Source organism: Chlorocebus sabaeus, chromosome 25 (genome assembly GCF_047675955.1).
Source record: "Chlorocebus sabaeus isolate Y175 chromosome 25, mChlSab1.0.hap1, whole genome shotgun sequence".
Classification (NCBI taxonomy): Eukaryota; Metazoa; Chordata; class Mammalia; order Primates; family Cercopithecidae; genus Chlorocebus; species Chlorocebus sabaeus.
Genome location: NC_132928.1, coordinates 17,973,271 through 17,988,351, shown reverse-complemented (window position 1 = coordinate 17,988,351; position 15,081 = coordinate 17,973,271). Strand labels below are relative to the sequence as shown.

Genomic DNA, 15,081 nt, shown 5'->3' with positions numbered 1-15,081 from the left:
CCTGAGCTCAGGTAATCCTTGGCCTCGGCCTCCCAAAGTGTTGGGATTACAGGCGTGAGCCATCGTTTCCTGGTCTGGCCTCGCTTTTAATTTTGGGCCCAGGCTTCCTGGAGCCTTTTTCTATAGTAGAGATGCAGGCCACCCTTGCCTGACGATGCCCTCCAGGCAATTGAGCAGCTAAGCCAGTGGGAGAAGGTGGGCTTCTCTCACTCCCAGGTGTGGTGGTAGTGAACTAGCCTAGGTGGTCAACATGAACTGGGAACGCGGAAGACAAAGGTAAAAGAGCTGGTAAGGGAAGCAAAGGGGGTTTGGGAATAAAGCTTAAAATCTGGTACAGAGGGGGTTACCATGCCATCCCTCTGAGGCTGACACATCAGGCTGAAGCCCCCAAATACAGGGTTAGTCTTGTCATGTTACGGTTTTCCCACTGGGCTGAAAACTTCCCAAAGACACAAACTGTGTTTCTTCTTCATCTTATACCTTGTGTAAGAGCCTGGATCCCTTGGAGTACAATCTGCTCAATGGGCACCTGCCGGACATAGGCCAGCCTGCAGAGAGCAGGGCATGGGTACCCATGTGCCCCTGAGTGGCTCTCTTAGCCAGGCTGGGCCAGGGTTCACCCATTACCATTACCAAGCTCAGCCTCTGGGCATACCATGTTTGGAGCCCACGGGCAGTTTTCCATGCAACTAGGCACTTACCACTCTCTACCACCTGGTCACCTTCTGGGACCTGCGTGGGATCCAAATCCCTCTCTCTAGATGTAAAAGTGAGCCTGGTGGAGGCTCTACAGCTGATGTGAAACCACCACTTCCTCTCTCCCCAGATGGTTCCAGCCAGAGGCCAGCCAGTCAGCCCTGTGGGGTGAGCACCTACTGTGTGCAGAACCAAGTGCTCAGTGTATGATACTCACCTTTTGTTTTTCCTGCCTATTATCCCTTCCCCTTATTCTGGCAAAAGCTTTCCAATTCTGAACCTTTCATTTATAGTCAGTAAGATTCCCACAGGGCCCATTGCTAGAAGGAAGCCCGTGGGCCAGGCCTGGCCACAAGATAGATAGATAGATAAATAGATTTTTTTTTTTTTTTTTTTTTTGAGACAGAGTCTCAGTCTGTTGCCCAGGCTGGAGCGCAGTGGCGCGATCTCAGCTCACTGCAACCTCCGCCTCCCAGGTTCATGCCATTCTCCTGCCTCAGCCTCCAGAGTAGCTGGGACTACAGGCGCCCACCACCACGCCTGGCAAATTTTTTGTATTTTTAGTAGAGACGGGGTTTCACCGTGTTAGCCAGGATGGTCTCCATCTCCTGACCTCGTGATCTGCCCGCCTTGGCCTCCCAAAGTGCTGGGATTACAGGTTTGAGCCACCATGCCCAGCTAACTTTTTGTATTTTTAGTAGACGGGGTTTCACCATGTTGGTTAGGATGGTCTCAATCTCCTAACCTCGTGATCCGCCCGCCTCGGCCTCCCAGAATGCTGGGATTACAGGCATGAGCCACCACACCCAGCGGCCAAGAGATATTTTACCCCAGCCTCCGACACTGGCCACAGAGATCATCAGCATCAGGGCTTTAGCTGGAACTAGTGGGAGGAGAAACTCTCTACTGGTGGATTTGGATTACACGAGCCTGAGACCATGCTGGTGGGCATCTTGCACCACCAGGGAGAGCCATGACAAGGAACAGAGAAAGACCAATTCCTGAGGACATTGCTTGGGTTCCCGGAGCCACCGTGGCTGGAATGGCTAAGCTATATGAGTGCCTACATTTCCTAAGTTAATGTGAATTGGGTTTTCTGTCACTTGAAACTAATAATGGTGACCAAAATGAGCAGAGAAGCGTGCTCAGAGAAATAAAGAGAGGAAGTAAGATGATTTCTACTTTCAGAAAGGTCCCAGGCTGAGGGGAAATTTGGTTTTCATCCTTGGGTGTCTGAACACATGATCTTCCATTTTTTCAAGCGTGTGTGTGTGTGTGTGTAAGATTGTGATTATATATATATACACACACATACATATATACACATTGAGAAAAATTCTTATACTTTTTATTTCTTTGCCAAAAAATACATATCCAGAATGGAAAACTTATTTAAAAAAAAAAAAAGAAAGAAAGAAAGAAAAAAGGAAGTCACTAGTATGCCACCCTGCACTGTTACTCTTTTTCAGTGGGTTCATGTGTGCATATACCTTTAACAAACTACAGAGGGTCGTGCAGTAGAGATTACTTCAATTTGTTTTTCTCACCACTTACCATCACATGGGGATCTTCTTTACAAAAACATAAAGGAAACTTTTAGGAGGCAAGTCTCGTGGCCCCACCGTGTTCACATGCATCTCGCCACCTAGCCTATCATCTTGTTTCAGAAAAGAGGCACAGGAGGCCATCTGTGGTTGAAAAGTGTCAATTATTTTCCATAGTGTCACTGTTAGAGAAAGTCTTAAAAAACAGAGCTTTCATTCACTCACTTGTTCAGTAAGTAAATATTTAAGTGCCTCTTACGTGCAGGGCACTGAACTATGCGCTTAGGGTATGATGAACAAAACCAGACGTTGTCTCTGCTCCTTGGAGCTTAGAGCATAGTGAGGCAAAGTCATTCATCAAACACTTGCCAAACACGTGTAAACCACTAGCTGGCACAAACACTGAAAGGGCATAGCACAGGCGGGTTTGGCCCACTCAGGAGGGCTTTCCTGAGGAAGTGAGGTGTGGGCTGGAATCTAAAGGATGAAAGGTGCTAACCAGGCCAAGAGAGCAATGTGAGCATTTCAGGGAAAGGCACTGTAGTTGGAGAGAGTATGACTGGAGTGGAGAGAGGGGGAGCGAGTGTCCCCCACCGTGAGAGCGGGTGGCAGAGAGGGAAAGGAGCCAGGTGATGCAGGGCCTTTGAAGTCACTTTGCTAAGTTTTGTCATAGTCCTAAGAACAAGGGGGATTGGCTGGGTGCGGAGGCTCACACCTGTAATCCCAGCACTTTGGGAGGCCGAGGTGGGTGGATTACTTGAGGTCAGGAGTTAGAGACCAGCCTGGTCAACATGGTGAAACCCCATCTTTATTAAAAATACAAAAAATTAGCCGGTTGTGGTGGTGCGCGTCTGTAATCTTAGCTACTTAGGAGGCGGAGGCAGGAGAATTGCTTGAACCTGGGAGGTGGAGGGTGTAGTGAGCCGAGACCACTGCACTCCATCCTGGGTGACAGAGCGAGACTCTGTCTCAAAAAAAAAAAAAAAAAAAAAAAAAAAAAAAAAAAAAAAAAAAAAAATTGCCGGGGGTGGGGAGGGGGCAGGGGGAACGAAAAGAACAAAGGGGAGCCACTGAAGTTTCCCCAAGCAGATGTGTGTATGACATGACGAGTTGTGTGTGCTGTAAAATTCTGAGGCTGTGTCATGAGGAATGGGCTAGACAGATCCTAGACAGACTGGAGTATAGTGGGCAGACCGCTATTGCAGTAGTGGAGGGATGAGAGGGCAGGGTAGCTTGCCATGGGGTGATGGTATAGGAAGTGGAGAAAAGAGGAGGGCCTGGAAATGCATTTAGAAGATAAATCAGAACTTGGTAATCGATTGGCTATGCAGGGTGAGAGACAGGAAGACAGAGTGTGTCGGGAGACTCCTGCTTTCTTCCTGGCTTGCTCAACTCGGTAGGTGGCACCACCTGTCATGGAACTAGGAAACACTGTGAGAGAACCAACCAGGCTAAGGAGAAGATTAAGTGTTCCACCCTAGACACGTCGAATTGGGGGAAACTTTGATACCTCCAAACAGAGACGTCACCTAGGCAGTTGGATGTTTCAGTGAGGAGCTCAGAGATCACTTGTATGAGTGTGCACTGACCCGCGAATCAACCAGCGGGTGTGGGTTCTGATCTCAGCTCACTGTGTTTCGTTGGTGAAATCACTGCCCCACTCTGGGACTCACAGTCCTCACGTGTCCGATGAGAGGTTGGACCACAATTCTGTCCAGCTCTAACATTCTCTGAATCTGTGAGCCCATGAAGATGGAATATTACCCAAACATCCCTAAAGTCCTCCCAAAACCAGGGAAAGAGGTCCTCCGATTTTAGGAGTGTTCCTGGCTCTGTTAGACTGGTCTTTGGGATGTTCTTGTTCTGACCCTGAATGTCCCTCTTCTAGTCCGATCATGGACCAACCTGAGATCCCCAGAGCCCTATTCTTGCATGGGAAACCCTAGGCCCCTCATCCTTATTTGAAGGAAGGAGAAAGAACCGCATGTGCTGCTGCAGCTCATGGGCAGGCAGGTTGAGGGTCAAAGGCATGGACTGTGAAACAAAGGTGTTCCTTGCCACAGACTTTCCAGGACACTTCCCCTAAGGTTTTCCCTTTGCAAAATGACTCCTCCCCTTCTCTGCTGCTAGCCTGCTCTCCCCTGAACTTTCTGCTTTCTGCACTCTTTCCAAAAATGTGTTATCAGGTGTCCATGCAGTGTTTGCTTATTTCACAAATGACCCAGTTCTTGATGATGTCCCAGGTCCCATTGACCTTTCTTGGCTAGAGTTAAGTAGCCCATGGAATAATATCTTTCTGGAACTGTTTGACACCTAGTCCCTCTCCTGGGTCCTGACTGAGAGCTAAGAACCATTCATCCAGGGCTCGTTATTAATGACCTATTATGTGCTAGACACTGGAGATGTAAAATGAACAAAACCCAGTCCCAGCCCTTGAGAAACCTTTCTGCCAGTGATTTTGAAGTGTGATCTGGACCATTTCCTCCTAAATTCATTACCACCCTCTTCACCATATTAAAACCTCTTTTCTGCTCACTTGGCTTTTGAGTTGTCTCAAAGATCATTAATGCCAGTGGCTATCATTTACCGAGGGCTTATTATGTATCGGTCTTAGTAGAAAGCACTTCACATCCTTCATCTCATTTAATCTTCCAAACACCCTGTGAAGTAGGTTCTGTTTCTCCCACTTCACTCTTGAAAGCCTGAAAGAGATTAAGTCACTTGCCTGAGTTCAGACAGCTGGGATTCAAAACCAGCTTTAATCTGACTTGAAAATACCTGGCTCTTAACCACACTGCTGTTGCCACCTTTGATGGGACGGATGGCTGCCTGTTTCCTGAGAAGTTGGTGTTAGCTACAAACTGCCAGGTTTATTTGAAGGCAGACCCCGGGAGTACAGGAATCTTGTCTTATTTAGCCCTTATCCCAAAACACCGAGGATGGTGCCTAGTAAATATTTGTTGAATGAATTCGAATAACTGAAACTCTTTGCAAATCCCCCTCCCCACTCACCACCACCAAGCACAACCTTGAGAACTATCAAAGGTAATGTGTTCAATACATTAGCATAATGCAGAGAATCTCTAGCTGGAAGACTTGGAGTCCCCTCCAGGCTATAGGCCCAAAGAAGTAGTTTCTCTTTATTATTATTATTATTATACTTTAAGTTCTAGGGTACATGTGCATAACGTGCAGGTTTGTTACATATGTATACTTGTGCCATGTTGGTGTGCTGCACCCATCAACTCGTCAGCACCCATCAACTCATCATTTACATCAGGTATAACTCCCAATGCAATCCCTCCCCTCTCCCCCCTCCCCATGATAGGCCCCGGTGTGTGATGTTCCCCTTCCCGAGTCTAAGTGATCTCATTGTTCAGTTCCCACCTATGGGTGAGAACATGTGGTGTTTGGTTTTCTGTTCTTGGGATAGTTTACTGAGAATGATGGTTTCCAGCTGCATCCATGTCCCTACAAAGGACACAAACTCATCCTTTTTTATGGCTGCATGGTATTCCATGGTGTATATGTGCCACATTTTCTTAATCCAGTCTGTCACTGATGGACATCTGGGTTAGTTTCTTAAGTGGTTTGTTAAACCATTAGCAACTGGATAGCTACTTCCATGGCTCGGGTGTGTTTGAATTCCTTCCTTTTATACTAAGGAGCCTAATTCTAAGATACCACTTTTATCTACCAGTGACCTTTAATAAAGCCAAGGTTTGTTTGTTTGTTTGTTTGTTTTTAGCAAACAATGATGCAATTACTTTTGAGAAAAAAAGAGTAAATAGAAATAAAGTTTATTATTTTCAGGCTGGGTGGGATGGCTCATTCCGGACAGTGCACGTGCAAAGGCCCCTTGGTATGCTGAGCCTGTGCCTGTGCCGGTGGCAGGCAGCTGGCTGCTTCGTCTTCTGGTTCTGGAAATGGCCTCCTGCCTCATCTGGGCCAGCCTTCCTCAGGGAAGATGAACTTCAGCCATTTCCCGGGAATTGGGTCAGCAGACCGTGGGCTGCTCTCCCAGCGGCTTGCCCTGGCTAGTCCTGCTTTCTGAGGCCAGGGGAGGCCTCGCCAGTGTGCTGAGACTTCCCCAGCGTGCCACACTTGTGCCTGGTTTTGTTTCTGCTCCAAGCAGGAGGTAAGCCCCAGCTCCCTGAGCTCCCTCCCTGCCACCCAACCACCCCCCCGCCTGCCCCACGTCTGCTCCTCAGGTGGAGTAGCCCATTGCCAGGAGGATAAAGCAGAAGACCCAAGCCCCTCCCAGAGCAGAAGGAGCTTTGGCAGCAGCAGCAATGGGGGAGGCTGGGTATGTCAGGGGAAGTGCCCTGGAAAGGGCTAAGGGGTAATAATTATGTATTCATAAAGAAAACAAATAAAAAGGCCAGGCCTGATAGCTCACGCTGTAATCCCAGTGCTTTGGGAGGCTGCGGTGGATGGATTGCTTGAGTCCAGGAGTTGAAGACTAGTCTGGGCAACATAGAGATCTCCGTCTCTACCAAAAATTAAAAACACACACATATATATATACACCTGGATGTGAAGCACACATCTGTAATCCCAGTGCTTGGGAAGGCTGAGATGGGAGTGTCAGAGGCATTTGAACTAGAGCGACTCCATCTTGAATAACGGGGATTGGGCGGGGGAAATAAGGCTGAGGCCTGCTGGGTTGCATTCCCAGGAGGTTAGGTGTTCTTAGTCACAGGATGAGATAGGAGGACAATACAAGATACAGGTCACAAAGACCCCACTGATAAAATAGGATGCAGTAACAAAGCTGACCAAAACCCACGAAAACCAAGATGGCGGTGAAAGTGACTTTTGGTCATCCTCACTGTTCCTTATATGCTAATTATAATGCATTAGCATGCTGAAAGACACTCCCCCAGCGCCATGGCAATTTACAAATGCCATGGCAACATCTGGAAGTTATCCTATATGGTCTAAAAAAGGGAAGAACCCTCGGTTCTAGGAACTGCCCACCTCTTTCCCAGAAAACTTATGAATAATCCACCCCTCATTTAGCATATAATCAACAAGTAACTATAGCTATACTCAGTAGAGCGGCCCATGCCACTGCTGTGTCTGTGGAGTAGCCATTCTTTATTCCTTTGCTTTTTTTAAAATTTTTTTGCGGCAGAGTCTCACTGTGTCACCCAGGCTGGAGTGCAGTGGTACAATCTCAGCTCACTGTAACCTCCACTTCCTGAGTTCAAGTGATTCTCCTGCCTCAGCCTCCCGAGTAGCTGAGATTACAGGTGTGCACCACCACGCATGGCTAATTTTTGTATTTTTAGTGGAGACGGGGTTTCACCATGTTGGCTAGGCTGGTCCTGAACTCCTGACCTCAAGTAATCCACCCGCTTTGGTCTCCCAAAGTGCTGGGATTACAGTCGTGAGCCACCGTGCCTGGCCCCTTTGCTTTCTTAATTAACTCACTTTCACTTGACTCTCACCCTGAATTTTCTTGCCCGAGGTCCAGGAACCCTCTCTTGAGGTCTGAATCAGGACCCCTGTCTGGTAATAGGAGGATCACTTGAGACCAGGAGTTCAAGGCTGCCGTGAGTTCTGATTGTGCCACCACACTCCAGCCTGGGTGACAGTGCAAGATCTTGTCTCAGAAAAAAAAAAAAAAAAAAAAGGCAAAAGAGTGAGCAAAGAAAAATAAGAGTCAGAAAACAAAAGGCACAAAGAAGTGGGACCTCCACAGACCAGGGTGGGGACAAATTTTTCACAGGTGACCCAGGGTCTGTGCCCAGGACACCCTGGGATTAGTCACTCTTGACCAACCAGAAACCAGCTGAGACCTGGCATGGGCACCCCAGCCATGCCTGGGGGGCCCATCCAAGAGCCTTGAGACAAAGGGGTCCCAGGACCCCTGCTTTGCCTGATCATGAGCCCAGTCAGCCACCGTGATGCAAGACAGAGGAACACAGGCTCTGGTCCTGATGGACTCCTCCCTTCTGCCCAGAACTCCCAACGTACCTATGAGATGGGCCAGGGCTGGGACTGAGGAAGGGTGGGCAGGGTGGGAATGCAGGGCCATTGGAAAAGAAAGGCATTTGATGTCAAAAGCCTGCTTTGCAACAGGAAACAAAACTTCACGAGGATTCAGGAGGAGGCACCTCATCTGGCTTCCTTCCTTCCAGGCCCTGCATCAGAGAGAAGCCTGGAGCCAGAAAGCTCCTCACCCCCAGACACCTTGCCCCCTCCACCCCCATCCTCCTAGTAGGAGGGTTCCCTCCTCTCACACACCTTCCTCTACCCCTGGCTTCCCTACTGGGGGTGAAAGGGAGCATCCTTTGCTCAGATTAAGGGAATGCAGCCTCCCCTCCTGCAGCCCCCACCCAAACAGGGCCATGATTGAGGGGGAACCCCATCCACTTCTTCCCAACCTAACCTTGCCCTGCCCTGGCACATCAGAGAGGGAGGGCGGGGAAAGAGCAGGGCCTGGGGGAATTCCCTGCGCTGTTCTCGACAGTACATGAAAAGCATGCAAATGTCCTGCAAAAATAGCATGCAAATCAGCACATCTTCCACCTCAGCATCCTCTGTCCATCCCCCACTCCACAGGGTCCCCGGATCCTTCAGGTCCATACCCCACACAGCATGAAGGGGGAGGCTTTATTATCCTCCCCTCCGCTGGAACCTCTTCTTTCCCTTCCTCCCCCGCCCCTCACCCAATCCTTCCTCGTCCTCACCCTGCCCCTCTCAGTGTCTGACCTTCAACAGTTTGAGAAACATTGTGATTTGTATTTTCAGCATGGGAATGCATTTCAAGCCTTAGAACCCTTGGCGTGTTGCTGGAAGGTCCAGATACTCTCCCAGCAGGACGTGGCAAAGGTGATCTCTACCTCCTAGTAGAGTCCTCCCAGCAGGTTTTCTGCTGAACCCCAAGTTTGAATAGTACTATTGATACTGATTTTACCATTAGGGCAGGAACCCCTAGAGCCCAGAGGGTGAGATTCATAATAAAGAGCTGCATGGCTGTCAGCCCTGAGCTGAAATAAGCAGCCAAGTTTAGAACCCAGCATTGGGAGAGTTGCATGCAAAGCAAAGGCCTGAAGCTACCTAGAGTACTTTCACTGATGCTGGTTCTTTTAGTGAACTGCCTTGGGCCCTGCTCAACCTCAGGCTGCCTCAGGGGGACAGAAATGGAGCTTTATCCCCCCGTCCTCAAAGTGCCAGGCTGGGTGCCTCTGCCCCCTGCACGTGGTCCATGACTGATCCCAGCAGCACCAGCTCAGCCTGGTCCTGCCTCCTCCCCAGCCCGTTCCCTGAACTGGAAGGAAGGCCCCCACACCCACTGCCTTCCCGAGCTTGGCCCAGACTCAAACAGATCTGGCTACAGCTCCTGGAATAGAGAGGAAACCCAGCGACCCATGAGCCTCACTCTGCCTTGGACAGGAAATGCTTCAGCAGGTTTCAAAGGCACAGGAGCCAAGGGAAGGAAGCTACTTGGGGAGGGTGCCCAGGGCAGACCAGGGCCTCCGGAGGGTGGAAGAAGTGAGAATGCCAGGCCTTGAGCCCTGCAGCGAGGTCAGAGGCCTTGTCCATGACTGAGCTACGGAGTTCAGTGGGAGCAGGTAGCAGTACTCAGATCTGCCACTGAATCCAGTACCCATGGACAACTGAGCTTGCAGCCACTTCCACACTAGCCGCGCCTTCTTTTTTTTTTTTTTTTTGAGCCGGGGTCTCACTCTGTCACCCAAGGTAGAGTGCAGCAGGATCTCAGCTCTCTACAGTCTCAACTCCCCGGGTTCAAGCAATCCTCCCACCTCAGCCTCCTGCAATTGCTGGGGCCACAGGTGCACACCACCACACCTGACTAATGTTTGCATTTTTTGTAGAGACGGGGTTTTGCCATGATGCCCAGGCTGGTCTTAAACTCCTAAGCTCAAGCAATCAGCCTACCTCGGCCTCCCAAAGTGCTGGAATTACAGGTGTGAGCCACCGTGCCAGCGAGCCATGCCTTCTTCATGGCCCAGCCTCGAGGGGTGGCAGTTGCATGGTTCTAAGTGACCACCACTCAGTACATCATTCTTCTATTGAACACAGTTATGTTGCCAGTCAGTCCCTGCAAACCACTTGGATTTAACCAATGTGTCCCCAGAGCAGTCGGTGAAAATCCTAGGATATCAGGTCACCAGGAAGGCAAGTGTGATGGAAGGTTGAGGAGCTATATACAGAGAGGACACATTTTTGATCCCTGGTTCCACCACATCTTCTCCGTGTTGCTGTGGGCAGGTCACTTAATCCTCTGAGCCTCCTTTGTCTCATCTGTAAAATAGGATGGTCATATCTATCTCAAACAGCTATTTATGGGTTGAATGAAATAGATCAGTGTTTGCCTGGCACACAGTGGTTGTGAAATAAATAGTAGTTCTTAAAATTAATTGGAGAGACAGAACGTACACATCCAAATAGAATCATTCAGCCACCCCCACACCAACCCAAAGTAGTCTCGCTCCCACTTCCCCAGCCTTGCACACAGCTCTTCCAACTCCTACACCCTCTGCCAAAACCCCCAGACACGCCTTCTGCAGCAAGCCTTCCAGAACGAACTTGTCTATTCATGGCAACTGTCCCTTCACGCCAGACTTCCACGATGTCCCTGCTGCTCATGGAATGCCACTCCCGTGGTTAAACTTGGTCATCTTCTCCATTAGACATGAGCAGGATCTGCCTCTCCCAATCAGCCTAGTATCCAGATGCTAGCCACTCTGGAGCCCTTCGTGCAGAACCTACAGAAGTCATGCTCCTTTCCATCTCAAGGTCTTTGCATGTGCCCCTCCCTGGGCCTACAATGCTTGATGCTCAGCCCCCTCACCCACTCCGCTCAGCAAGTGGCCAGAAGAACTCTTAGACTGCCTCCAGGACTCAGCATAAATACCACTTCCTCCAGGAAGCCTTCCTTGACTCCCAAACTGAAACAGGTTTCTTATTTTACCTTTTCATGCAATCCAGGAATCTCTTTCAGAGCACTGGCAGCTAAAAATAATTAGCAACACTCCTTTAATGCTTGTCCCACATTAAGCTGCAAGTTTAACGAGGACAGCAGCAGGTATATTGTTTTCCCTGGTATATTCTCAACACTTAGCTCAGTACTCGGTGTATAAAAGTGCAATAAGTACTTGTCAAATGAATGAATGAATGAATAAATGAATGAATACAACCTCTCCCCACCACACCCAGGTTTCAGCATAAATCTGTTCATATAACACACTCAGGGGCCAAGAAGGACAGACAGAAAGACCTTCTGGTTCTCGCTGTGGTATATTTCTTCCTGGGAACATACTGCCTTTTCTTGGTTGAGTCTCCAGGTTTTCTGTACACTGCGAACCACCCTTTCCCCTCCCTGAGGAACACATTCCCCAGTAAGAGGAAGACACCCCAAAGGCTTCCCCCATTGGGAAAGGCTGGGTGCTAACCACATCAGGTTAAATATATGGTTTGCATCCTGTTTGCTTTGAAGCACATCTGGCAGACATGAATCACAGGCTGGAAATCACCCCCTCACCCACTTACTCGCTCCAGCCCCACTGGGCAGCCCCCACAAACCGTGGCTGAAACAGCCTATCTAGATCCTGAAGTCCCCTCCCACCCCCAGTACCCCTCAATGCTTATATTTGGCCTTTGCCCAGTTCTAACAGGGGATGATCTCACCAAAGCCTTGGGCAGCAGCCAGAACCCCTGGGGCTATGTAGTGTGGACTGTGGGCTGTGGCCAGGTGAGCACTGAACCAGGAGACCCATGGTCTGCTCACTGTCTGCCTCTTCCTACCTCTCAAGCACTTAGCTCAGTACTTGGTGTATAGAAGTGCAATAAATACTTGTCAAATGAATGAATGACTTCACTTCTCTGAGCTTGTTTCCTTGCTGATAAAATGGGGGCAATGGAGTGATGATACCTGTGCTTCCCACCTCACCAGGTGGGTGTAAATGCCAACTAGGAAAATGGAGGTGAGTCTCTGCAATGGGCTGGACACCATGCAAGGCACTGGGGAAATCAAAATGAAGGAGACCAGTCCCTGCCCTCAAAGAAATTGAGTCAACACTAAACAAGCGAAGAGGCCCTCGTAATACAGCATGCTACAGGAGTGAGAGGGTTGCTGCCAAGGCGGCCATGCCACCCATGAAAAGACCTAATGCCAAGGGTCACAGACAGCCTCGGAGTGAGTAAAACATCACCAATGGGGAACTCAGGCCAACCTGCTAGTTGCTCTTGCACACTTGCTCTGTGACCTTGAGCAAATTACTTGCCCGCTCTGTGCATTGAGATGGGAGAAATTCATGAATGAGCACATATGAGGTGCTTGGAATGGTTCTAGGGCAAAAAGTAGGGGCCAAGACAGTGTCAGCTATGATTACTGTTATTCTGTTTTTAATCCATTCAACAAATGTGTACAAGAGTCTGTGCTGGGCATGGGGAGTGTGTCGGTAAACCAAAAGGACTGAAAACCCTGCTCTCGTAGAGCTTCCATTCTGGAAGGGAAAGAAGCAAACCAAATAAGCACAGTAGTTAGTGTATTTGATGAGTAGGAGTGCTTTGTAAAAAAAGAAAGCAGAAAGCGGGTATAAGGCGTTCCATCACTGTGGGACGGGTTCCCCAGGGAGGGTTCCGATGGGAGGCACCCAGTCAGGGAAGAGGCTGGGGTGAGCAAAGGCCTGGAGGAGGTGAGAGGAGCCATGGATTTGGCCGGAGAAAGTGGTCCAAACAAGAACAGCCGGGCCTTATCCTGTGTTGCTATTAATACATCTTCAGCTGCAAAATGGAAATGAGAAGTTGCTGTGAGGATTAAATTAGGTAACAAATGCCCGGCACATGGTGGGCACAGAATAAATTCTAGTGCCTCCGCCACTCCCTTCTCATTCCACAGGGCTCCACGCAGTTATTAGAAGTTTGGGTTCCCCAGGCCAGATCATGCTTCCTCTCTGGTGCAGGGCCTCTTCTGCTGGTCTCCCAGTGGCCCCTTGAGCACTGCATGGGCTGGGATCTGGAGGAGGGGCAGCAGGCTGCTGAGGGCCCTTGGGATGACCTGGGGATCTCAGACCAGAGTGTGGAGGGCAGACACTGGCCTGTTGCCTTCTAACTGTGGGATCTTGGCCAGGGACAGTAATAACAGTTGTCACCTACACCAGCACATTTTATCGCTTAATCCTTCTCCTGCCCTGGGAGGCAGATATGGAATGTGAGCCTCAGAGAGGTTCACACAGTGAGAAGATAGAAAAGCCGAGATCTGAGCCTAAGGTATGAGACTCCAAAACCCCTGCTCTAGGGAGGGTTGCCAGATTTACCAACAACAAACAAAAACAAAAGCAGTACACCAGCTTAAATTTGAATTTCAGATAAACAAGAAATAATTTTTAGAAGTACAGCTGTCCCTTGGTATCCCAGGGAGATTGGTTCCAGGACCCCACAGATACCAAAATATGAGGATGCTCAAGTCCCTCATATAAAATGACAGTGTTTGCATATAACCATATAACTGCCCACATACTTTAGCTGATCTCTAGGTTACCTACGATACCTAACACAATGTAAATACTATGTAAATCATTGTTAGTTATGCAGTATTTTTTATTTGTATTATTTTTATTGCTTTTTAAAAATGTTTTCTATCTGCAGTTGGTTGAATCCATGGATGAAGAACCCACAGATATGGAGGGCCAACTGTAGATTCCCAAATACTACACGACATGTTGATAGTAAAAAAGTATTCGTTGGCCGGGCATGGTGGCTTATGCCTATAATCCCAGCACTTTTGGAGGCCAAGGCAGGTGGATCTCTTGGTCAGGAGTTCGGAACCAGGCTGACCAACATGACAAAACCCCATCTCTACTAAAAATACAAAATTAGCTGGGCGTGGTGGTACACGCCTGTAGTCCCAGCTACTCAGGAGGCTGAGGCATGAGAATTGCTTGAACCTGGGAGGTGGCAGTTGCACTGAGCCGAGATTGTGCCACTGCACTGCAGCCTGGGTGACAGAGTAAGACTCTATCTCAAAAAAAAAAAAAAAAAAAAAAAAAAGAGGTCAGGTGTTATGGCTCATGCCTGTAATTCCAGCACTTTGGGAGGCCGAGATGGGTGGATCACCTAAGGTCAGGAGTTTGAGGCTAGCCTGGCCAACATGTCGAAACCCCGTCTCTACTAAAAATACAAAAATTAGCTGGGCGTGGTGGCAGGCACCTGTAATCCCAGCTACGCAGGAGCCTGAGGCAGGAGAATCACTTGAACCAGGAAGTGGAGTTTGCAGTGAGCCGAGATCACGCCATTGCATTCCAGCCTGGGCGACGAGAGCAAATCTCCATCTCAAAAAAAACAAAAACAAAAACAAAAACAAAACCAGTATTCATTGTTTATCTGAAATTCAAATCTAACTGGGCATCCTGTATTTTTATCTGGCAACTCTAGCTCTCAGCCACTCTGCAGTACTATCTTCCAGAATCAGAGGCCACTGCCTGTAGGGATGTTAGAAATACTAGAGATGCCCAGCACAGTGGCTCACGGCTATATCCCCAGCACTTTGGGAGACCAAGGCAGGAGAATGGCTTGAAGCCAGGAGTTTGAGATGAGCCTAGGCAACACAGCAAGACCCCACCTCTACAAAAAATACAAAAATTAGCTGGGCATAGTGGTGCTCGACTGTAGTCCCAGCTACATGGGAAGCTGAGGTGGGAGGATCACTTGAGCCTGGGAGGTCGAAGCTGCAGTGAGCCATGATCGCACCACTGTGCTCCAGCCTGGGCAACAGAACAAGACCCTGTCTCAGATGAAAAAAAAAAAAAAAAAAAAAAAAAGAAAAAGAAAAGAAAAGGAAGAAAGAAAAAAAGAAAGAAAAAAA

The 15,081-nt window shown here is 48.8% G+C and overlaps 1 pseudogene; it reads left to right on the top strand.

The window, feature by feature from the left end:
* The first annotated feature begins 250 nt into the window (after positions 1-250).
* Positions 251-15,081, top strand: part of LOC140710163 (histone-lysine N-methyltransferase SETMAR-like) — a 32,294-nt pseudogene continuing 17,463 nt past the window's right edge.